Source organism: Salvia splendens, chromosome 3 (genome assembly GCF_004379255.2).
Source record: "Salvia splendens isolate huo1 chromosome 3, SspV2, whole genome shotgun sequence".
NCBI lineage: Eukaryota > Viridiplantae > Streptophyta > Magnoliopsida > Lamiales > Lamiaceae > Salvia > Salvia splendens.
In genome coordinates, this window is record NC_056034.1 from 45,584,208 (window position 1) to 45,600,295 (window position 16,088).

At 42.9% G+C, this 16,088-nt stretch overlaps 2 pseudogenes; both read left to right on the top strand.

The window, feature by feature from the left end:
* Window positions 1–545: 545 nt before the first annotated feature.
* LOC121796407 lies at window positions 546–5,417 on the top strand (annotated as a pseudogene).
* LOC121797095 lies at window positions 5,402–15,521 on the top strand (annotated as a pseudogene).
* The last annotated feature ends 567 nt before the right edge of the window (window positions 15,522–16,088 follow it).

Here is a 16,088-nt window from a genome sequence, read left to right on the forward strand (position 1 = left end):
TAATAATTGTATCATTTCATATAAAATGAAATTTTGTGATTTGGATATTGGTTAAAAATTGACATAATTTCATAAATTAAATCATAATTATTCAATTTACATAAAATTTGGATTTATTTGCATTTATACCTAACGAAATTTTTATATGAAATTATATTTGTTATGACAATCATATAAGAGTATCAATATTATTAAGTTAAACAATATCATCGATTAATAAAAAAACAATTCATTTAATTAAAAAAATCAATACATTACACGTAAACAACCGGTTATAAAAGAAATCGATGTCGTCCTTTAACGGGCTACTACGCACCCTGATTGAACCCCTCATATGATATTGAGTTGAAGTGTGGTGGCTGCCAAGGTGACAGAATTGTTTTTTTTGCTGTAATTAAAATGAAAAACGTGGAAACCGTCATCCACGTGTCACAGAACGAAGTCCGGCTGAGATTATTTCAAAATCAAACAACGAAACGACGCGGCAGATCCACAACAGTAGTATGAAGAAAACAACCAAATCACCAGATTTTCATTACCAACAAAAACAAACTCACTCAAATTCCCCACCACACATTCCCATTCGCCTTATCTCCAACCCCTTCCCTCTCTCCCACTAATTTCCCACATCTTTCAAATGCACCCATTTCCCCAAAACCGCCTCCAACTCTCCTCGCCCCGCCGCAGATGGCGTCAAGACTCGGCTTCAACCTATCAAAACCCAATCTTTTTACTGCCCGAATCAGAAAACCATTCTTCTCCGCCTCTTCTCTGCCGTCCCCAGCTCCCGTAGTTCACACGCTTCAATTCGCTTCCAAGAAACTGACTTTCCAGCGCAGACTGCTCTGTATATCTCCTCAAGCCACCAGTGAGCAACCAGGTTTAGCTGCGAAGCACCTAAAGTCTATGATCATCAGATATAACTAGTTTATGATTGCTTGTTTCTGTAACTATTTTAGATGCCTTTTGTTCTAATTCTAGCCATTTGTCACTTCAAACAGAGTAGACTTTGAAGAATCCTTAGTAAAATTTTACCTACTTATGACCTATTTATTTTGTTAGGAAATCTACCCAAGTAACCACGAATATGAAATAGATATGTTTATCTAAAGCCAAATTTTACTATATAAACTTTGGATACAATTTTTGAATAGAAGTCCCCATTTGACTCTGTAAAATGAGTTAGTAGAATGTGGGTTGAAGGAGATTTTTATTGTGGGACAAACCAAAATGATAAAAATGGACTCTTATTGTGGAATGGAGGGAGGAAGTACAATGGAAGAGGGGATATATAGGCAAAAACGACGAGCTTAATGCTAACACAATAGGTTACGAGTAGAGATGCCCACCGGTTTCGGTTCCGGCGGTTAACCGCCGAACCGGAACCGCCGGTTGCGGTTCCGAACCGGAACCGTGTTAATTTTTTCGAACCGGAACCGTCGCATTTGGAACCGCGGTCCGGTTCCGGTTCAAGATTTTTCGAACCGGAAACGTCACCGAACCGCCGGTTCCGGACGGTTCGGAACCGCCGGTTAACCGGCGGTTTCATGGTTCCGGTGAGAAAACCGAGGCGGCAGCGGGGGCAGCTTTTTCAGCCGGTTTTGTCGGCCAAAACCGGCATTTTTTGGACCGGAAACCGGCGGTTAACCGCGAAAACCGGCAGTTAACCGTGAAACCGGCGGTTTTCGGTTCCGGTGCGGAACACGAGGCAGGCGGTTTGTTGACCGAACCGGCGGTTTTGGCGGTGAAACCGGCGGTTCCGACGGTTTTCCGCCAAAACCGCCAGTTTTCCGAAATTCAAATTTTTAAAAATTTTGATTTTGAATTCAAATTCATCCATTATCCCCCATTTCATGTTTTTTTTATTTACGTTCCGACGACACTTGTAAATTATATTACATTGTTGTATGTTGTATATGTATTGTAAATTGTAATGTATAGTTGTCCGTTACAACTCAAATTCAATAAAATTGATATCATTTTCACCTTATTCGTCTTATTTCAATTTAAATTATCCATTGTCTTGTTCCAATTTATTGTATATGTCCAAATTTCAAATTACATAGAAAAAAAAACGAACCGTGAAACCGCAGGTTTTCGAACCGGAACCGTGTAAACCGTCCGAAAACCGGCGGTTCCGAACCGGAACCGGAACCGCCGGTTTTCGAACCGGAACCGGAACCGGAACCGTGAAATAGCCTCACGGTCCGGTTCCGGTTACGAATTCCTATAAACCGGAACCGGCGGTTCCGAACCGGAACCGCCGGTTTTGGAACCGTGGGCAACACTAGTTACGAGTTAGGCCTAAATATAAATTGTACGGAAGCCCAAACGTCGTTGTGGTCTAATGAAATCAGTTGGATTGCGGTGATTGTGGATTCATTTACTTCCTTTCAAGCTCCTTATTTAAAGCTTTTCTGGATAGTTTAATAGTTTGGATTTGAGGAAGCATTTGTTGCTCTTGAAGAACCACCCCCTTGTGTATTGTTGCGTTAAAGAGCTAACAATGTGATGTAAACCTTTTGAAATATTGAAGCATCTACGCAAGAACATAACTTTGCAGTCATTTCTTGTGCTACTCATGTTGACATTTATATTTGTTACAGGTCAGGTCCAAGAAGACGAGGTTGTTGACAGCAATGTCTTGCCTTATTGCACCTTAGATTAGAAGGAGAAAAAGACGATCGGCGAGATGGAGCAAGAGTTTCTGCAAGCACTTCAAGTAAATAATCACATTCCTTCGTTTTTTTGTATCAACTTGTTATTATCTCTTTATAGACCTAATTTCCAGAAATTATGAAGATTTATCTTCATTCTTAGCCTTGATCAAAAGCTGGATGTACCTTTTTTTTTGTATACTCTTTGATGTTCTGTGATATTACGCAATTGCAGGCCTTCTACTATGAAGGAAAATCTATTATGTCCAATGAGGAATTTGATAACCTCAAGGAAGAACTCATGTGGGAGGGAAGCAGTGTTGTAATGCTAAGTAATAACTGTTTTTCTTACATTTTCCAATTTTTGCAGGGCTTTGGATTTTTTGCAATGAATTTTATTAATCACTCTGACTTCCTGTGTGTTCGATTCAGGCGCTGATGAACAGAGGTTTTTGGAAGCTTCAATGGCTTATGTATCTGGGAATCCGATTCTGTCAGATGAGGAATAATGGAATATGATAAGCTGAAAAAACAACTAAAGGTATATTAGCACAGGGCAAGAAAAACAATGTAATAGGAGTATCAGTGAGAACTGTCCACGACATATCTTTAGATCTTTGGGGTGAAAAAGCTTTTCAGATTTTCTTTTAGATTTTCTCTGTGTTTGATGATGAACCGGTTTTGTTATTTGCCTTAGTTGATATCATGGCCTTATTCTTTGACTTGTTTTGATGTACCATCCCTTCCTTCTGTTGATCTATTTGTTGTAGATTGATGGGAGTGAAATCGTGGTCGAGGGGCCTCGATGCAGTCTACGTAGCAAAAAGGTTTGCTGCTCTCCTCCTTCCTTGCATATACGAGGACCAAGCCTTTCATGTTATATATAAATTCATTGGACTCTTCTCAACAACGTCAATCACATAATATGTCGATCCCCTCAGCTATCCAGCTTGATGAAAGAAAAAGATTCACTAAGAACTCTCTTTCTCTTAAGATTATTGCAGCAACTATATAACATGATGTCATTTATTGCTGAAGAAGATCCTCTCTGTCTTTAATAAATTAATATGATGAAAATTTTCGATTGTGTAGGTTTTGTATTTCTGCTGAAAACATGAAAATGCGTCCTTGTATCAACCTTTTTGACTAATTTATCATACTTAAGTGGCCTTCTGTATCTCATTTAGTTCCGACGCGCAGGTTTATAGTGACCTTTCTGTCGACTACCTCAAGATGTTTCTTCTGAATGTGCCAGCAGCAGTGGTGGCATTAGTATTGTAAGTGACATTCTACCGCCGAACTATAGTTAGATGTTACTTGATTTCATTTGCATCTAAATTGTTTGCGTTTGCGCGCCTATATCTTCTTTTAGAAGAATGTACAGATACATCACCTTAGCGAATATCCTCTATTTGTAGGTTTTTCTTTCTTGATGATTTGACCGGATTCGAGATCACTTATCTCTTGGAGGTAATCCAATACTGGTTTCTGTAAATCGTCTCATCTGCATCCAACATCCTAATATTTTGCATTGATCATAAGATTCACATGAAACTATTGGAAATTGAAAGTTGAATATCAGCACAATGCTCATCATCTACACTACTCTGATTTCTGTTAGGAAATAAACACATATAATCATGAACATAATCAAAATAAACACATGAATTGTTTAGTGTGTATCTACATATGCTGGTAATGTCAAGCCATAGATTTCACTACATGATTTTCGGATGCAATTTACAATGAGAAAGGGATATATATATAGGCAGAAAAACGAAGCCTAATACTCCTTTACACAATAGGAATTGGGCGGGGCCTAAATATATAATTTGTGCTTCGAATGCCCAAACCAGTTAACTTTCTTTAAGGCTTCGTACTCAACAATTTTTTTTCTATGTTAACTCGAGAAAATTATCTTCGCAGATTCCAGAGCCATTCAGTTTCATTTTCACGTGGTTCACAGCTTTGCCACTCATACTATGGTTGTCTTTCACCTTCACAAACTTCATTGTAAAAGACTTTCTGATCTTAGTGGTGAGTAAGGCTCTCCTAAACTCTTGAATCCCGGCCTCCTTATCGAAGTTCTCAAGTTGTTCAATAAATATAATGTACCAGGGACCATGCCCGAACTGTGGCACGGAAAACACTTCATTCTTTGGTACCATACTGTCCATATCGAGCGGGGGAGCCACTAACAAGGTCAAATGTTCGAAGTAAGTCAACATTCCTGATAATCATCGCATTTATTTCTGGCATTTTGCTAACTGTGTGTTACAACATGATTCTCAGCTGTGGCACGGACATGGTGTACGATTCTAAGTCACGGTTGATTACGCTGCCTGAAGGAAGTGAGGCTTGAACTCAGGTAAGGTAATCCTCTTCACTGTTTGCTTCTCTCCAGTTTTATGAGTTAGAATAAGTTGTAAATCCAAGTTATGTTGTTCATCAGGAAATATTTTTGGTTAAATATGCAAATCTTCAAGAGCTGGTGTGATTCAAGGGGAAAGAATGCATAAGCAATGTAAATGTGTGTAGTTTGGTATGTGAAGGATGCATATATTAAAGATGTATCTTATGTATATTATTATTCTACACATAATATATCAGACAGGTTGAGGGACTTAAAGAAACGAGATCGCCAAAACTCATAAATCAAGTATCAGGCTTTATCTACCGAATTGAACAACATTCATAGAACTCACTCTTGTATAATCTATCAAATAACTCTACTAATTTATACGATGTTCTTTAATCTCATGCTGGTTTCATAGATCTTTTTTATGTATGTTTTTTGAGCATACAAGATAAGGCCATTTTTATGCTTAGAAATTAAGTATAAATATACAAAATAAATGGATCTATATTTATAATGACCACAGTCACTTCATGGTACATATTAGTATAAAAGTACGAGGACTTTTTAAAATAAAATTTTATTTAAGAACCTAGCATAGCAACATATATGAGGATTCAATAAATTATCCCCTCTAATTTACTAATTGTCTTATTTTTAAGATGCGATTGCATAGTAAAATTAAAAAAAAGTGGAGTACATAGTTTAATGCTTGCTACATTTACTATTATCATTGACTTTATACTTCCAATTTTCTAACTCTTCTCTTCTTTAAAACAAGAAAGAAAGAAAACAAAAACAATAAAAATAGTGGATATAAAGGAGAGAGGATATTAAGTATAGCCGTACTAGTTTTTAATAAGTGAAAGTACAAGAAAGTCAGAGCATATTTTAAATAAAATGAAAAGGGTACTAATTTCGTAATCAGCAAACATTTATTTTTTGTTTTATGCCCTATTTAATCCTTATTTGGTCAAATTTTGTTATCCAATTGCCGCCCCCTATTTGTAATTAGAAGACTAAATTTCATAGAAAATTTTCGTAATGATAAGATTAATTCCATACATTGAACTTCTAATATTCAAACCAACCAAAATCCATATATAGCTCCATACATCAATAATTCCTCCAAACCAACCTCTAAATATTAAAATTTTATAACATTTGAGTTAGAACTGCACGTTTGTGAAGGTCACGTAGTAGACTACTCAATATGTACAATGCTAAAACTATATAAACATCTCATTTTCATCTCAATGGCTTCTTTGCTTCATTAATTCATGGCGCCTAATGATGAATCGGAGAATTTTTGATGGTGATGAATGCAGGAAGATGCAGATCACGACACAGAGATTTTACGTGGTTCGATTTACTGAGGTAAATCTACGTCCACGGGAAGAAATGAGGGCAGAGTTGTATTGCTTGATCTGTTTTCTTACAGCTTACAATACAGACTTGCTATTTTGTATTTGATCTCTAGAAAGCGAGAGAGTCTAACCCTATCTATTTGATCTAGGTTCTATTTATACAAAGGACCAAGATCGTGGCATGCAGCACCATTTACTAGGTAGTGGATGTCGTGGAGATCGTGGCGATCTTGCATGGGTCCACTATCCTGCATGAGTTAACGACTGCTTGACACCACTAAATAGATCGTGGGTGTAGTGGAGGTGGAAATCCTGCATGAGTCCACTATCTCCTAGTTCGGTCGAATACTGAGACCGAACTGCTGAATTATTGCCGAGCAGCTTTTGCCGATCTGAGAGTAGAGCTTGATGCCGACCTGAGAGCAGAGTTTGATTGGTTGGCTTTTACCGAGCTGTAGGCTGGGGCCGAACTCTTTGGTCGTGCCGAACTGAACTCTGATACTCTTTAGTCATGCCGAACTGATACTCTTTCTTGGGCTTTAGGCTGATGGGCTTTACTGCTGTTGGGCTTGTTTAGTACGTACTCCATCACTACCCCCCCCCGGAAAGCGAAGTGAATTACTTCGGCATTCTGGAAAAAGGTACGGGGTAAGTTGATGTTTGTCCTCGGTCTTATGAAGTGAACTCTTCTTTGACCGGACTCGTCTTTGGTCTGATGAAATAAACATCTTTGACCGGACTCGTCTTTGGGCTGATGAAATAAACATCTTTGACCGGACTCGTCTTTGGTCCTAATTTGGCGAGTTTTATCGCTCGGATCGGACTTTCCGTTGTCCTAATTTGGGGATCGGACTTTCCCTTGTCCTAATTCGGCGAGTTTTATCGCGTGGATCGGACTTTCCCTTGTCCTAATTCAGGCAAGTTTTATCGCGAGAATCGGACTTTTGTTGCAGTTCGTTTCAGACGAAGTGCTTGATTTTTAAGCCGAATTGTGGTCTTGTATCCTCTTTAGAAGCTTGGACTTCACAATCGTTGACTTATTGCAGTTCGTTTCAGACGAACTGCTTGTTTAAGCTGAATTGTGGTCTTGTATCCTCTTTAGAAGCTTTGACTCACAATCGTTGGCTTGTTGCAGCTCGTTTCAGACGAACTGCTTGTTTAAGCTGAATTGTGGTCTTGTATCTTCTGTAGAAGCTTTGACTCACAATCGTTGGCTTGTATATGTTCTAAGAAGGGGATCAGCCTTCGAAGAACAAGATACCTCAGTAACATTTGTAAGAGATGACACGCACAGAGACAGACAAAACACACAGACAAAACGCACAGAGACAAATAAAGACCAAGTAAACCAAATAAAGCACATTGACTGAACAGGACTCAAGACTGACTGACCGGACTGTCTCTTACAAATGGAACTTTTTGAGGTTGGAAATGTGCCATGTTCGGGGTACCTGTTCTCCTGACATGTGAGCCAATTTGTAAGACCCTTTGCCGAGGACTTCTGACACCCGATACGGACCTTCCCATGTGGGTTCGAGCTTGCCCAGCTTTTCTGCTCGGCTTACTTCGTTGTTTCTCAAGACGAGATCTCCCACTTGAAATTGCAGCTTCTTCACCCTTTGGTTGTAATACCGGGCTACTTGCTCCTTGTACTTGGCTGCTTTTATGCATGCCAATTCTCTTCTTTCTTCGGCAAGATCTAGCTCGGCTCTCAGTCCGTCGTCATTCATTTCTGCTGAGAAGTTTAGAGTTCGGGGACTGGGTATGCCGATCTCCACCGGAATCACGGCTTCAGTGCCGTACACAAGACTGTACGGAGTTTCACCGCTGGAGGTTGTGGGTGTAGTTCGGTAGGACCATAGGACTTGAGGGAGATTTTCTACCCACTGTCCTTTGGCTTGTTCTAACCGAGCTTTTAACCCTTTCACCAGGATACGATTTGTTACCTCCGTTTGTCCGTTTGCTTGTGGATGAGAGACCGAAGTGAACCGCTGTTGAATATTCAGCTCTTGGCACCAATTCTTGAACGTCTTGTCGGTGAACTGAGTCCCGTTATCCGAGATGAGGATGTGGGGTATGCCAAATCGGCACACTATGTTCTTCCAGACGAAATCCAATGCCTTCGAGCTCGTTATCGTAGCTAATGGTTCAGCTTCCACCCACTTCGTAAAGTAGTCCACGGCAACGATTAGGAATTTCATTTGCCGAGGAGCTTGAGGAAGTGGTCCCACTATGTCTATGCCCCATTGCATAAAAGGCCAAGGGCTCTGCATAGTGGATAGATCGGTCTGCGGCATCCTTGGGATATTTGCATGGATTTGGCACTTCGGGCAGGTCTTGACGAGCTGCACTGCTTCTTGTACCAAGGTTGGCCAATAATATCCCCATCTTAGAACTTTTTTAGCTAAAGCTCTAGCTCCGATGTGGCTACCGCACGATCCTTCATGAACTTCTCTGAGGATGTAGTCCGTCTCTTCTGGTCCTACGCACCGCAATAACGGCTGGAGGTAAGACTTTCTAAAGAGGACTCCTTCATGAAGTTCGTACCGAAGTGCTCGGCACGTGATCTTCCGAGCTTCTCTCTTATCCTCGGGCAATTGTCCTTGATCCAGATACTGCAAGATCGGCGTCATCCAGTTCGGCGAGCTGGATACTGAATGTACCTCTGCTTCATCAATGCTTCGATGCATTAATTCTTCCGCCTTTGAGCTCGGATCTGAGGCCAACTTACTTAAGGTATCTGCTCGGCTATTTTCCGCTCTGGGAATGCGGATTATCCGAAAATAGGAGAAACTTTGGCTGATGCTTTGCGCTTTGTCCAAATACTTCTTCATTCTCTCGTCACGAGCTTCACTTGTACCCAACATGTGATTCACTATGACTTGTGAATCACAATGGATTTTGAGAGACTTGACGAGCAGACTTTGCGCTAACTGGAGTCCGGCCAGGAGGGCTTCGTACTCGGCTTCATTATTAGTAGTGGGGAATAGGAACCGAAGTGAGTAGGTTACCTCGTGTCCGTCGGGAGCGACAAGTAAAATACCAGCTCCACTTCCCATCTTGTTTGAAGCTCCATCTACGAATCCGCTCCAGCAGTCCGGCGGCTCTTCTTCGGATTCCAAGGGCTGTGCTAGTTCGGCATTGGCAGAATTTTTCTGTTCGGCAATGACAGGGATTGCTTGATCGAACTTGGCCTCTGCAAGAAAATCTGCCAAGGCTTGTCCCTTGATGGCTTTTCGAGGTAGGTACTCGATTGAGTGTTCTCCCAGCTCTATGGCCCATTTGGCGATTCTGCCTTGTGAGCATAGAAGTATGGCCGCAGTCTCCTTGCTGCATTTACTAACGCCAGAGCAATTTTCTCCAGAGGTTGATACCTTGTTTCTGGACCTCTTAATGCTCGGCTTGTAAAGTAGATGGGAAACTGCTTTAGGCCTTCTTCTCGTACAAGCACCGCGCTAATGGTTTGATCGGATGCCGCTAAGTATAAGAATATTACTTCGGCTTCGGTTGGAGCAGAGAGAATAGGAAGCTCGGCTAGATAACTTTTGAGCTCGTCAAAGGCCTTTTTCTGCTCAGCTCCCCACTCGAATTTTGGTGCCTTTTTCAACACTTTGAAGAACGGCAGTTGCTTTTCGGCTGCTTGGGAAAGGAATCGATTCAGTGCGGCTAGACATCCGGTTAGCCTTTGCACGTCATGTATGGACTTCGGCATTGCTATGTTCTGAACGACTTGAACTTTTGAGGGGTTTGCCTTGAGTCCGTCCTTTGAAACCCAACAACCCAGAAACTTTCCCGAATCTACCAAAAAGGTACACTTTTGGGGATTAAGTTTGAGGTTGGCTTTCTTGAGCACGTTGAGAGTGGACTTGAGGTTGTGCTCGTACTCCGAAGTGCTTTTGCTTTTGACAACTATGTCGTCGACATACACTTCAACCTGTTTTCCGATTAGGTGCCGAAAAAGCTTGTCTACCATCCTTTGATAAGTGGCTCCGGCATTCTTTAAACCGAATGGCATCTTTTTATAAGCGAAAATGCCGAAATCGGTAATGAAAGCTGTTTTCGGAGCGTCACTCTCATCCATCAACACTTGGTGATATCCTTTGTATAAATCAAGAAAACAGAAAATTTCGAAGCCGATCAAAGCTTCTACTTTTTTATCTATATTCGGAAGGGGATAGCAATCTTTAGGACAGTGCTTGTTTAGATCGGTAAAATCTATGCACATCCGCCATCCTCCTTCTTTTTTCTTGATCATCACAGGATTGGCCACCCAAGAAGGATATTTCACCTCGAATAGTACATCCGCTTTTAGCAATTGGCGGACTTCGTCATGGATGACTTGGCTTCTTTCTGCCGCAAAGAGTCTTTGCTTCTGTTTTACTGGCCGGATTGAAGGATCAATATTTAACCGATGAGTGATTACCTCGGGGGGCACTCCGGTCATGTCCAACGGAGACCATGCAAAGACATCTTTGTACTCCTTGAGGAGCTGAATGGTCTTTTCCCGGAGTAGAGGCGTTCCTGCGAAGCCGATCTTGACCGTTCTGGATGGATCATCTTCGTATAACTGAACGGTCATTGAGTTCGGCTCTGAAGTGACTTCGGTCATCTCGCTTGCCTCTGACTCCGGTTGCTGTGATTGCTATGCTTGATGGTGCCGAACTGATTGTTCGGCACTTTTAAGCGCAATCTGCAGACATTCTTTTGCTCTCTTTTGATCACCTCGGATGACCGCTATCCCACCTTTAGTGGGGATCTTGATGGTGAGGTGATAAGTAGAGCAAACGGCCCGAACTGTGTTGAGCCAGTCTCTCCCCAGGATGATGTTGTACGGGGACCGAGCTTTCACCACAAAGAACTCGATCATCGTATTGGAGCTTGTAGGCGCTTTTCCCACCGTGATCGGAAGGCTGATAATACCTTCAGGGCGGGTGTCCTCCTGGGCGAAACTTTTCAGAGGAAGTGGAGCCGGACTGAGCCGAGCTGGATCCACTTCCATTTTATCGAAACATTCTTTAAAAAGAATGCTGACTGACGCTCCTGTATCCACAAATACTCTGTGGATCAGTTTGTTTGCCACTCCGGCTTGAATGACAATAGCGTCTTGATGAGGAGAGATGGCTGGGACGGGATCGGCATCTGAAAATGTAATCACTTCGTCTTTCTTCAGCCTTTTATGTGTTGGCTCCTCTTGATTGGAACCTCTGCGTTCTGCTTTTAGGGACGACTTAGTCTTCCCGGCAGGGAGAGCATCAATAGTCAGGATTACTCCATCATATTGCGGCTCGTCGTCGTCTTCGGGATCCTCATGCCTTTTCGGATCCTGAGGATTGCAGTTCGCACCTCTCTGCCTTTTGTTCTTTTTCGGCTGCTTGCTTTGGTATTTTTTTAACGTTCCTGTTTTCACAAGAACATCAATACCTGCAGCCAAATTTCGGCACTCCTCGGTATCGTGACCGTGGGTTTGATGGAAGGAGCAATATTGATCCTGAGGTCGCCGCACGGCTGATTTCGTCATCCGCTTTGGTCTTTCGAACATATCGGAATGTAGTTCGAAAATTTCCGTTCTTGACTTGTTCAGCGGTACGAACTGAGCGGGCGGCTTCTCGGGATTGAGACGGGGTCCCAATCTGTCTTGCACCGGAGCCCTTTGAATTCTTTCAAATGGAGTCCGGCGAGGATGCCCCTGATCGCTATGATCGGGCTTCCTTCTGTCTCCTCGGGACGATGAGCTGTCTAACGACCGTTTGCGACGGTCTGCCTCATCGGCCCGGGAGTACTGGTCCACAATGTCCCACATTTCCTGAGCTGTCTGCGGACCGCACTCAACGAGCTTCCTGTAGAGAGCTCCGGGCAGGATTCCATTTTGGAATGCCGAGATGACAAGCAGATCGTTGAGATCGTCTACTTGCAGGCATTCCTTGTGGAATCTTGTCATAAAGTCGCTGATTTTTTCGTCGCGACCTTGACGAATGGAAAGCAGCTGAGCCGAAGTGATCCGGGCTTCCGCTTTCTGAAAGAACCTCCTATGGAATGCATCCATTAGATCTCGGTAAGATCTAATGCTGCCTTGAGGAAGGCTGTCGAACCACCTTCTGGCGTTCCCGATAAGCAGCTCGGGGAACAGCTTGCACATATGGACCTCATTGAGACCCTGGTTCGCCATGTTATATTGATAGCGTCCCAAGAAGTCATGAGGATCCACTAGCCCGTCATAAGTCATTGACGGTGTCCGGTAGTTCCGCGGCAAAGGAGTTCGGGTGATATCGTCCGAGAACGGAGTCTTTAATGCTCCGTACATGGCGAACCCGATATCTCTTCGGTACGGAGGAGATGGAGTTCTCCTGTGGTTCCGGTACCGAGGAGGAACAGGAACATGTCGGGGTTGAGGATTCTTTCTCCTGGAAGACACGTCACTACTGCGGTAGTGACTTTCATGCCTAGATGAGGAGGGAGAATCCGTCGTTGTCTTCTCCGGCTGTTGGCTCTTCTGCAGGAAGGTTAAGAACTCCTCCTGCTTCTCGGCCAAGAACAGCTTGACAGCTTCATTTAAATCGGGCTGCTGGGAAGACTCGGTGCGATGACTCCTGGAGTGGCTTGTTCCTCCTTCGTGAGAACCGGAGGTAGATGTCTCCCGAGGCCGTTTTTCAGACCTGCGAGCTGGACTAGCTTCCTCACGGTTATCACGAACGGTATTATGGGTGTTATGTGATCTGGTATGCATTTTTTTGGGGTGGAAAAAGGGTCAAAAATTCGCTTTATCACAAATTTGGTTCTCTGTTTCCCACAGACGGCGCCAGTGATGAATCGGCGAATTTTTGATGGTGATGAATGCAGGAAGATGCAGATCACGACACAGAGATTTTACGTGGTTCGATTTACTGAGGTAAATCTACGTCCACGGGAAGAAATGAGGGCAGAGTTGTATTGCTTGATCTGTTTTCTTACAGCTTACAATACAGACTTGCTATTTTGTATTTGATCTCTAGAAAGCGAGAGAGTCTAACCCTATCTATTTGATCTAGGTTCTATTTATACAAAGGACCAAGATCGTGGCATGCAACACCATTTACTAGGTAGTGGATGTCGTGGAGATCGTGGCGATCTTGCATGGGTCCACTATCCTGCATGAGTTAACGACTGCTTGACACCACTAAATAGATCGTGGGTGTAGTGGAGGTGGAAATCCTGCATGAGTCCACTATCTCCTAGTTCGGTCGAATACTGAGACCGAACTGCTGAATTATTGCCGAGCAGCTTTTGCCGATCTGAGAGTAGAGCTTGATGCCGACCTGAGAGCAGAGTTTGATTGGTTGGCTTTTACCGAGCTGTAGGCTGGGGCCGAACTCTTTGGTCGTGCCGAACTGAACTCTGATACTCTTTAGTCATGCCGAACTGATACTCTTTCTTGGGCTTTAGGCTGATGGGCTTTACTGCTGTTGGGCTTGTTTAGTACGTACTCCATCACCTAATCTTCTTCTTATCGGCGGCGGCAGCCGGATACTCCGCTCCGGTGTTCCAGCCGACTACTTGGAAGCTTGCCTATGCCACATTCTATGGCGATGAGACAGCTGCTGAGACTATGGGTGTGTTATTCATTTATTTTTAATTATTGAATAATTTAGCTTAATTAATTTATTTTATTAAGTAGTTCGATTTTTGATTGGTTATCATACGTTAAGAAAGAATGTAGTGCCTATATAAATCTTATATTATTAAAAAAAATTTACAAAGTTATTAGCAATTTGATATACTCATTTAGTATTATTTTCAACAAATTAACTAACAAATATTGTGGTAAATAAATTGTACTCCCCATCAAACTCAATGATGTGACTCCAGGGACGGATCTAATATATGTTTAGACGGGGCAAATGTCCCACCTCAATTTCCAATAGATATATATATATATATATACATTATGTTAATCTAATACTCACATATTCACGATAATTTGCCCCCCTTCATTTAATAAAATAAAGATTTACTTGCCCCTCACCTATGAAAAACACAGCTTGCACCATCACACGTAACAAAATAGGGGAGATCCAAGGCACAAATTAAAATACATAAATAAAAGCCCTAGAAAATAACAAAAAAGAAATCTAAAAATCTGTGTTCCTTTTGAAAATAGTCGCAATAACTGAGGCCCTCTCCCAACACCCAATTTTTTTTCTCTTGTTATTATATTTTTTATATTTTAATATTTATTTATTATATATTAATATTTTGCCACTCCTACTACAATTTTCTGGCTCTGTCCCTGTGTGACTCGTACAATGTTTTCGGTTTGTAACAAAAAAATGTAGTATAATTAGAATTAATGGATGCACGTTCGATTGTAGGTGGGGCTTGTGGGTACGGCAACTCGTTCAGCACTGGATACGACGACACTAAGCTCGGTGCTATTCATCAACGGGTACGGGTGCGGGCAATGCTTCCAGGTGCGGTGCGCGAAATCGCAGTATTGCTATAAGAATTCGCCCATCGCCACCATCACCGCCACCAATCTCTGCCCTCCCAATTGGTCCCAGGACTACAATTGGTGCAACCCTCCCCACACCCACTTCAACATGGCCAAGCCGACCTTCATGAAGATCACCCAGTGGAAGGCCGACATTGTGCCCGTCCGCTTCCGCAGGTATATATGTACCCTTCAATCCAAATATAACTCTCATCTTATTTTCTTAATTAGGCTTGGAAGTATTATTACTAAAACATAAATCCATAAAAAAAACTTATAAAATTATGTTATTGATCCGCCACTACTATTACTATCTGTCTGCTTGATTGTGATTTAACCTGCAGGGTGACATGCGTGCGCAAAGTTGGCGTACGGCTGGCGTTCCAGGGGAACGGATACGGGGTGTTGGTGTACGTGATGAATGTGGGCGGAGGTGGGGACATCGCCAACATGTGGGTGAAAGGCAGCAAGACCAGACCGGGTGGATCAGCATGAGCCACAACTGGGGCGCCTCGTACCAGGCCTTCGCAACCCTCGGAGGCCAATCGCTTTCGTTCAAATTCACCTCCTACACTTCTCACCAAACCATCGTTGTAGCTTACAACGTTGCGCCTTCCAACTGCCGTGCCAGAATGACTTACACTTTGTTATGGACTCAATTCCCACATCGGTTGTGAGAACAACTGATGTGGGGTATATAGACTAAATGAGCTCTCTCTCCTAACAGGCTAGTCTTTTGAGATGAGTTCTCCTAACAATTGGTGCTTTCATTGAGAGCCCAAACGACTCGGAGTGGTGGCCGGGCAACGAACTCGCCGTGACCAACAAGGGCGTTTGAGACCGCTCAGAGTGGCGACCGGGCAAAAAATCCGCCGTGACCAACGTGGCCGTGACCAACGAGAACTCGAAGTGGTGGCCCACGGAGTGGTGGCCTGGCAAAGAACCAGCCGTGACCAACGTGGCCGTGACCAACGAGGATGTTGGCCCTTAAAGGAGGGTCGAATGTTACGGACTCAATTCCCACATCGGTTGTGAGAACAACTGATGTGGGGTATATAGACTAAATGAGCTATCTCTCCTAACATGCTAGTCTTTTGAGATGAGTTCTCCTATTTGGTCTGTAACAATTGGTGCTTTCATTGAGAGCCCAAACGGCTCGGAGTGGTGGCCGGGCAACGAACTCGTCATGACCAACGTGTGCGTTTGAGACCGCTCGGAGTGGTGACCGGGCAAAGAATCCGCCG